The sequence below is a fragment of the Pinus tabuliformis genome, chromosome 3_1 (assembly GCF_031772625.1).
Source record: "Pinus tabuliformis cultivar Carrire ecotype Pingquan chromosome 3_1, CPIR1, whole genome shotgun sequence".
Lineage (NCBI taxonomy): Eukaryota > Viridiplantae > Streptophyta > Pinopsida > Pinales > Pinaceae > Pinus > Pinus tabuliformis.
In genome coordinates, this window is record NC_142301.1 from 475452748 (window position 1) to 475463924 (window position 11177).

Genomic DNA, 11177 nt, shown 5'->3' on the forward strand with positions numbered 1-11177 from the left:
ATATATAAAAAGCATATATTAAAATATGCCCCATAACCATATTAAACACATGGGACGTATGCCCATCACTACATTAAAAGCCGCCACCAAAACTACGTAGAGCATTAAAGATCACAACGTTTCCTCCACGGCGGTCAACGAAGAAAACGATAAAATTTGATGTGACGCGGGCAGACAGCACCTTCGGGAAATTGACGGCTGAGATCACGCGATCAAATCGCTGAGTCAATCCTACGTGGTTCGCACGCCAACCTCCAGCAAACCAAACGATCTTTACCGTTCGGGGAAAGTGGTTTCGGGCGCTCGTACATGGGACGCGTGGCGGAGTGTGAATGTGTTCGGAGCCTCCGCTACGGATACCGCCTTCAGCGAATGGTGGTGCGGGGAGACCAGGTGGTTTTCCAAAAGACCACCGCGCGCTGTAAAATTACAAATTTAACATTATGTTTAGCAAATTTTTCCCACTCTGTTCCTAAATGCATGCTAGTTTTTCCCACTCTGCTCCTAAATGCAGGCTATCGATCTTATTGAGTCAAGACACCAATCATAATTGCAAAGAATCCTAATGGGGATGTGCATCTACACTCTAGGGATTTGCACCGTTCACGTAATAGGTATTGGATAAGGCCAAGACATCGATTTATTTACTGGTGGATTTAATGAAGATGAAAAAAACTTAAAGAAGAAGAACATAAAGCATGTTATTGTCATATGGCAGAGCTTGCTGTGTTGGGGATTGTAAGACATTTTCCTTTGCATGCGGTGGCTGGATGGGCATATGAGAGCAGTGATGGATTTTCTTATCCACTCTCCTTCAGTGCTGCCAATTTTTACCATAGAATTCACCTTGGTAGATCTCCTCATACTTAACTAAAAATGAGCAGCAGAAGAAGAAGTTTTAATTTTTCTGTGAAGATAGGCAACAAAAAGAACCTGGATGATTTGCGAGCTAGCACATGCACGCCTTCGGAGAAGCAGCAAAAGAATATATTCCTTTCAGGGTGTCGCATGCAGCTCAAAGCTGCAACATTTTTGTTGTGCATAACTGATCCGGACAAGGAAGCTAAATTAGGAGATTTGGGTAAAATAGAAGATGAAAAATTGGGCGGGGAGAGCGATTTTTTATATGAGTTGAAATTTCAAAGTTCATTCTCGAGCCCTTAATTTGAAAACATGGACAGTATAACAGTATGATGCATGGAAACATCATGCATGGTGTGCATCATTAACATGGACGTCGGTGAAACAGGGTAGACTAACGTTGTCAGAGATAGGATAAGTTATCGTAGGATGGGCGGGTTCCCAACTTCCCATATCGAGGCCGGGAAAGGATCGCCGGAGGGTGAAAAATATAAGAGCTTTCAGATGATCAAAAAATGGAAAAATACACCGGTCAGATTTCCAAAAGTTCGCACTACAGATTACTCCACATTTATCAATATTATTATTTATAAAAGATAAAGTGTTTTACCATTCTCTCATAAATAATAAATTGTGAGTAAAATTTCTTATCCATAAAGATGTTTAGGATTATATTATGAATAATAAGTTGTCAATCATATTTCTTACCGATGATGATCGAATTTAAGTGTTCCTAATCTATGTCTTAATTTTTAAGAAGTGTTTCAGATGCATGTCTTAATTTTTAAGAAATGTTTCAGTGATAATCACATATATATTATTATTATTATTATTAATAATTTAAATTTTATAGGATTATATTATGAATAATAAGTTGTGAATCAAATTTTTTACAGAGAAAGTTAAAATATTAAATTTAAGTGTTTCTGATCCATATTTTAATTTTTAAGAAAGTTTTCAGTGATAATCACATTAATATATATTATTATTATTAATAATAACTTAAATTTTAGTTATATTTTAGTATTATTAGTGAATGAAACCATTTCAGAGTGACTTATAACAATTTATAAAATTATTGTTATAGTGATAATCACATTAATATATATTATTATCAATAATAATAACTTAAATTTTAGTTATATTTTAATATTATTAGTGAATGAAACCATTTCAGAGTGACTTATCAAATTATTGTTATAGTAATTTTAATTATTGCCATAACAACTAGTATTATGTTTTGTAAAATAATTTTTTAATATATAAAGTTGACATGTCTTTAATGTTTATAAGAAAATTATTTTATGAGTAAGTCTAGGTTATAATGTTGTAAGCATCAAAATAAATTATAAATATGAGTAGGAAAATTTATTTTATTATTATTACTATTTATTGTGGATACTTTCGAGCTAAGTATGGTGGAAATATCAATGTAATGTAATGTCTTGTAAATATTTTGACTAAATTACAATAAAGTAAAATAATTAATAATATTAACAATAAAACATTTTGATTGGATCAAGTTACATAAATAAATAAAATAAAATATAAAATTAATTATTATAATTATAACTATTTATAAAATTAATAATTAAAACGGGTTATATCCATCTCAAATGTGGATCTCAAAAAGTTAATTGAGATTTACTTCATTAACAATAACTTAATGTGTAAGAAACTTTTTACCTATTTAATTTTATTAAAAACATTGATTTTTATATTATGTCCAATATTTATGATTAATCATTTTGATGACTAAAATTGATTATGGATTAAAATACAAATAAAAAAGTATAATGTGATTTTTTTCATATATAAAAAAAAAGAAAAATAACTAAATTAATAATTATTGGAGATTTCATTATTAATTTGTGAAGTGTTTCAACATATTCTATTTAAAATAACATATCAATATTTTTTTTTAAATTTAAATTTATTTCATATTTTTATTCTGATCAATATTTATAATGAAGTGTTTGAAAATATTGTATTAAAAGTATCATATCAATATCAATATTTATGTTATGTAATAAAACAAAATTGTTAACATTTGAGTAGAGAATAATATATTAAGTAAGAAATTTCTCTATTTTGCTATAATTATCAATCACTTTAATTATCAGCATTAACTAAATATATCAATTATATATGTTATTATTATAGTGATTTTAATTATGAACACTAATTAATTTTTTAGTGATTAGTATAACTTATTATAGTAGTACAATATTGGGATCACTTTAAAATATAAAATGAAAAAGATTGATGTATATTAATAGATATTTTAAAAGATAAAAATGTATTCATGAATTATTTCCACCTAATATCATGGTGTTTGCTCAAGAATATCAAGTATATTTTCTACATTATATTTATTTATCTTGAGATTTTGGAAAGATCTTTCTTTGGGATCCATGCCCAAAATATGATATTAATGGGGATAGATTTAAGTTCTATGTTATTGGTATTTGTTATCTAATATTCCTTTGATGATTTTAGTTTTATTTCCTTGAAATTGGCTTTCACCATTTTACCTTTGCATGGGCAAGCTTGCTTTTATCATCCTATAAAATATTTGAGGTGGATATCTCTATCCAAATCATCTTCCCTTCATCATAATTTCCTAATATTACTAGTAGCATCTTTCCTTTTTCAAAATCAATCATAGGATTGAATCTTAGCTTTGGTTTCTTGCACACTAGTTCAATATGCATTAGTTCATTTGTCACATTCTCAAAATCCCAATCTGTAATACTTGACATTTCATGGAGTACATTACAATTAGCAGCAATAATTTAACTTGTCTTACACCAAAAATGATTAGAAGGTGAACCACTTCCATCCACTACTACATCATGATTGTAGATCTCATCAAGTGTATCGAGAACTCTTTCTCGACACTCTTCTTAATTTTTCAATTCTTCTACGGTGATTAGTGAATATTCATTTCTAATAGTGTCATTCCACATTTTTATGTTTGTATGATGCACTATACTAGGGCCCCAAAACTTTTGGTTGTAACTAATTCCTCCATCTAACTTAGTATTAGTTGAATGAAAAAAATATTTGATTTCCTCATAATTTAGTATTTACATGATTTTTTTTGTTATATATATTTCTTTATTTGAAATGCAAAATGTACATATTTCCTAAGTAGCATATACAAAGGAAACTTAACAATATATAAAAGAACAATCATTATAAGCTAAACAAATAATGATGAAACATAATTTTTAATCAAATTTATAAGAATGAAGTTGAAAAGGAGCTAGGAAATACCTCTTACCTTGAGCTAAGCTAATGGTGAGACTTATAAATGTCATCCCTTGTGTTGCATTTTAACTACACAACTAAATTTTTCACCGAGCCAACTAGGAATAACCTACCCAACATTTTAACCTCAATAAACCTCCCATTAGAGAAAATTTTAGGCCTAAAATTGGCCTCCTAAGGAATATTATAAAATAATAGGGGAAAGAATAAAATAATATTTGGTTATAGCATCAAATTTTAGAGTGAAAAAAAGAAAAAACTACTTTTTCAACTCGCATTATCAACTTATCTCCCTAGAGTTGTACTCACATTTTGAGAGGGAGCCGTCATTGGATGCGGAATTTAATTCTTCATCCAAGGAGTACCCATGCTACATATTCTCGATGGACCCTACTCCACGAAAAAAGAGAAATACATGAAAAATGTGATTACAAACACATTTTTCATGTATTCTCTCTTTTCGTGTAGTATGAAACCTGGGTATTCCTTGGATGAGGAATCAAATTGTGCATCCAAAGAGTGCTTTCGCTGAACATTAGAGTAAAAACATAAGGTGATAAGTTCAAAATATGAGTTGAAAAAATAGTTTTTTTTTTATGTTTTATTTTTTAATCTTTTGATTTTTTAATCCAAAAATAGTGAATCATCCTCATGGTTGACATCGTCATCTTGAATCCTATTGGTTCTTATAAAGTTTATTTTGGTTGTACATTTTTGTTTTGAGGCCCATCTTTTACCTCACAATTCTTCTAATGACAGATTCCCTAGCCCTCCATGCCCAACCACGAAATATATCTCTCTCACCTACTTCATTGTCCCCAACTTAAAGAGCTTTTGGTGTTGAAATAATTCATCTGACTACACTCCACCATACAATAATTTCAATAAAGAATAATACATTCTCAAAAGTTTGTAGAAAATCAATAGAATACATAAGAATCCCAATTTTTCCCCTAGGAAAAGAAGTTGTAAATTTATTCATCCTATAGAGGAAAAAAGTGACATTTGCATATGCTGAACACAATTTAGAAATCGCCTCATGGAAGAGAACAAATATGGAAGGCCAAGCAATAAATAGGCACACACTATTGCCAAGAACCCCAAAAAATAATAACCAAAAACTAGAAAAAAAAATCAAAGGGTGCATAAAAATATAATCTAGTAAACCCGACCAAAAATGTTGGCTAAGAAGTAACCAAAAGTTGGGCATAGGTCACCTATTAATCCCTAACAAACAAGCCCAGAGTGGCGTCCATAAAAATATAGATTAGAAGCCCAACAAAAATGCCATAGAAAACCATGTAGGTAATGACATGCGAGTAATTGATGATGTAACAAGCGTGATAACACAATAGGAAGAGGTATGAAACATGTACTAGTGGTAGGGAGGACACAACAAATGACATCCCCCCCTCAAATCCACACATGCAACCAAGCACCATCGACAAAGACAAGTAAACCCTGCACCGAAACCACACCTCAGAGAATAGGGTAAATGTTTAGAAACTACCCATTGGCGGAAACATCAAGAAAATGAAAGCACCCAAGAACGTCTTAAAACTAGAGTGTTACCAAAGAGGAAGAGGGGGCCATGGAATATATGGTTCCACCTCCCAGAGCCCCTCATATATGAACCCTAAAAAAAATAACTAGTCAATAAAGGAAGTAGAAATTTATGGTAGCGATAAAAGATTGATCAATATTCTATATGCCACACACCCACATAAGAATCACATTTAACTTTAATATTAAATTAATCATAAGATTTTTTTATTATTCATTAATTATTAATAGATATTAAGGACTAATCATTTAATTAAAGACTAATTAAGCTTAAGGACAAATCATAACATTACATTCATTAATCCTTAATAAGCCTTAAGGCTTGATTATAAAGTTATGTTAGGATCCATCAATTATACTATACCATAGAATACTAGCATATTCATGGGAGGTGTGGGTATATAGGTAGCATACACATAACTTGTATCTATACTAATAAAACTAGTAGGAATATATCACAACAATCAATTTCATATCATGTAGGTTAATCACATCTCATAGCATAATAGGATAAGTGAATGTATGGTGTTTGAGTGAGGATGCAAATGGAAGAATAAGAATGACTTTTTTTCTCAATCACACATAAAACATCTGCTTAAAATCTTTAACATCTTCTTACATTTTCTTTGATACTCAAAATATTAGATCTAGAAAGGGTCTTTGAAGTGTGCACATATGCATGCCTGGAACCCTTATGGGGTGTACTCATGCAAGCCATGTTGCAACATATGAGTCATGAAAATTGAAAGAGCATGAGAATAATTTCACAGTGTATGAATTGGAGTTAGAAGAAGTAATTCATGCCCTCAAAATGTGAAGGCATTATCTTATTCAGAGAATTTACTCAGGTCATAGACCATGTCAACCTTTTAAGCTAACTTGACTTCAACCTCAGGAAAACCAGGTGGATGGATTTCTTGAGAGAATACAAATTTTATATCACACATAAAAGGGAAAGAGAATAAGGTAGAAAATGCCCTAAGCCAGAGTTTAAAACAAATACATGAGATTTCTATTAACCAAAGTGAACCATATTTGTTGGAACTGGTCACAGGAGCAGTCTTAACAGATCAAAAATATAATCAAATATATAAAAATATGGAAACTAAAACTGATAAATAAAAATGGATTGATTATTCGATCAACAATGATGGGATGTTAATTTACAAAAACAGATTCTATGTAATTGGGCATGAGAAAATTAAGTCATTAATTATAAATACATGTTATTAAAAACCGTTTGCAGGGAATATATGATAATAGAAAATGGTTACAACATTAAAAAAATAATTATTTTTCCCGAAATAATGAAAGAGATTGCAAAATACTTGGCCAAGTATCTTCAATATATGCACAACTTTGTATATGTTAAAATACGAAATGTATGGGCATATACAAAATTTACGTGCATAACTTTTGTATATGCATAGCTTCTATATATGTACATATATGAAAGTTGTGCATATAAGGTAGATGCACATATATTCCATACATGAAAAAATTTCATATATGTACAAATATTTTGTATATGTGAAACTTCCGTATATGCAAATATATGGAAGTTTTACATATATGGAAGCAATACACAACTTCTGTAATATGCATATATGGAAGCCTCCATATATGCACAACTTTAGTATATGTGCACATCTTCTGTATATGAACAAGTTCCATAAATGTGCATATCTTTCGTATATGTACATCTTCTCTATATGAGCATATACGTATATGTGCAAATTTCATATATGTGCATATACCAAAGATGGACATATATGGATGATATGTATATGTACAAAAAGTTGCGCATATGTAGAAGACATGCACATATAGGAAATATGTGCATAAAGCCTTTGAGCCAAATAATTTAAATGGTAAAATTTACCAAATTTTCATATAAAGTGCCAAATATAACGAAATTCACAAAATTAAATGTAAATCGAGTGAATAAATGAATATTCTTGGTGTTTTCACCTTTTATTGTTTTGACTATGATTATTCTTCGAGTTCAATGTCTAACTGTAGAAAATGATTGGGAACGACCATTATAACTATAACTCAAATTCTCATTATTGTTTGGATTGAATATTTGACCATGGAGCATTAGCTAGAAATGGATATTATAATGTGTAGGAATATAGCATAGAGATACCCCAATCTAATATTTCTTTTTGGAGATTACTTTATTTTTTTTTTTGAATAGCCTACATTAGAGAAGAATACCATGAGTTAAGAATACTATTGTAAAAACCATAAGTGAATATAATGACTCTACATTTTTATTTTATTTTATTTTAATGCATTGATATTTTTATTTTTATTATTAATTTGTATTTTTATAGGATGAGATAACATCTTTTCCATATTAGGTTAGAGCACCTCTCCACACAATAAAAAATTAGTAATTCTATTAAGAAATAAAAAATATTATTACGGAAGTTGGGCATATATGGAAGATATGCGTATATACAAAAGTTGTGCATATATTGAGATGATGTATATATAGAGGTTATAGTTTTGCACAACTTATATATATGTAATAGCTTCCCTATATTCACATATACAGAAGTTGCGATTATACAGTAGATGCAAATATACAAAAGTTTCACATATATATTATTTATGTTGAACTTCAACCATTGTATATGCAAAACCTTTATATATGCACACTTTGCATGTATGCAGAATTTATGCATATTTGAAGCTTTCGTATATACACATATATGTTTACACATATACAAAAGATATGTGAATATACAAAAGATTCACATTTATGAAAGTTGTGAGTATACAAGGGCTGAAATTCTACACAACTTTTGTATATGTATAACTTTTGTATATGCGCATATCTTTCATATATGCACATATATTTTGTATATGCGCAACTTCTATAAATGCACATATCTTCTATATATGTGCAACTTCTGTGTATGTGCATATCTTTAATATATGTGCAACTTTCGTATATGTACACATATATAAGTTGCGCATATACAAAAGTAGTGCGTAAATTCCATAATATGCATATACCACAACCTACATATATTCATAACTTATGTATATGAGCAATACTTTCATATATGCACAAGTTTTGTATATGAAAATATATATGCACATATTTTGTATATGTGCATATATGGAAGATATATTCATATATAGAAGATGTGCATATACAGATGATATACATATATATGTGAAATTTTCACATATACGAAATATATATGCATATAAAAAATATATGAAAATGCACATATATAGAAGTTGTGTGACTTCTATATATGTGTATCTTTCATATGTGCACACGTCTTCCGTATATTCCCAATTTTCGTATATGCATATATCATCCATATATGTGCATCTTCCATATATACGCATATCTTTTGTATATGTGCATGTATAGAAGTTTCACATATACGATAGATGTGCATATATTGAACATATGCATATACAAAATTTGTGCCTATATAGAAGATGCTCACATATACTTAAGTTACACATATACGGAGGTTTTCATGTATGCATATTACGGAAGTTGCACATTGTTTTCATATATTTGCATATACGAAAGTTGCGTATATATAGAATATATGTGCATATATGGAAATTTCTCATATACAAATCATATGTTCATATACATAAGTTATGCATATATGGAATTCATATATATATGGAATATATGTACATATATGGAACTCTTCTCATGCTCTTTCAATTTCCATGACTCATGCCATAGCATGCCCTGCATAAGCACACGCCATAAGGTTCCTAGGTATGCATTTGTGCACACTTCCAAGTCCCTTTCTCGATATACTATTTTTACTATCAGAGCAATTGTATGAATATTTTTTTATGTGTGATTGAGAACAAACTCATTCTTATTCTTCCATTTTCATCCTCACTCAAACACCACAGACTCACTTGGGCATCATAGGGAACGAAATAGTCACACTTATGTGGAATTCCTATGACATATATTCAATTTCATTTCTACATATATGTTACTTCCATATATGCGCATTTTGATGTGCACACACACACACACGCACACGAAAACAAAATTGGTTCATATATGGAAGATGGCTTCCATATATGTGCAACTTTTGTATATGCGCATAGATATGAAAACATGCATATTCAAAAGTCACACACATGTAAAATACAAGTGAATATAGGAAAATCAACATCTATATATATATATATGTTTTCATACCTATGTGCATATATAAAAATGGTATATATACAAAAGTCATTGTTCATATGTGTAAACTTTTGTATATGTACAAATATATACAAGTACATATATAGAATTTGAATTTTATAAATTCAATTGCATTTCTGCATATGTGAGACTTTCATATATGCATGCTTCCATATCTATGTGCATATATAGAAGTTGTGTGTATACATGTCCATCTTCAATATATGCACAACTTTTTAATATGCACATAGATTTCCATCACAACCCGTCAAATAAAAATGTATTGTAGAAACAAACATAGGTTTATCATTGAAAGATATGTGAATACATGGAAATATGACAAGAGGTTTTGGTCATTTCTCTCTATGATTTGTATGTATAGGATCAAAATTTACCATTACATCATTTGAAAAATGTTGGAGGGAGCTTACAGATCCACACCTTAATATGTATGGTGATATTATTTATGAGAGTGGAATTTCAAGGAACCCACTTTCAAGGGCATTACCACTTGTACTTATTGAAGGTGCATCTCTTCAAATGTTTTCTTAAAGAGTACATCAATGAGAGATAAAAACACACAAGTTCGAAACCGCGGTGTCTAGTACTTCCAATTTATTATATTGAATGATGTTTAAGTTTTAAGGTACAAAGAATCCATTAGAGATAGTGTTCTTATAACCAATTGAGTTATGGAATATAAATGATGAAGGTTGGACTAATTTTCTCATAGGGAAGCCATATTTCTTATATTCCAAAGATAATGATATCTATTTAAAAGAACTAAAGGAAGGAAGATCACCATACCTATTGTAACACTAGAGATAACCTTTGGTTGAAAGGAGGTCAGTCCCTAGGACATCCACTCAGTTTAGATAAATATATTTCTTTAAAACTATTTGAATATTTCTACCCAGAGATAACCATTTAGGTGTAATGTGATTTTAACTCGTGGAAAAATAAAAAAGCTCTCTAAGATGGCCTATGTAAATGTGGCTACAGTGTTTTTGAAGTTGTAGTGAAGCAGAGGAATTTTTAAGAATAAAGATTTAATGTGCAAGGTTGTAAAGAATATAATACATAGAATATAAGCAGAAAATATGAAATGAATGAATATGAAATTATGAAATTATGGAGCACTTGATTAAGATATCTTTTCATAAAAATAAATATGTATCCTTTGTTACTCTTAAAGAATTGATAAGCCAATTTATAAAAATAGACAAATATGGCTTCATAACATGGATTTGAATGTAAACATAATGAATGAGTTAGAGAGAAAGAC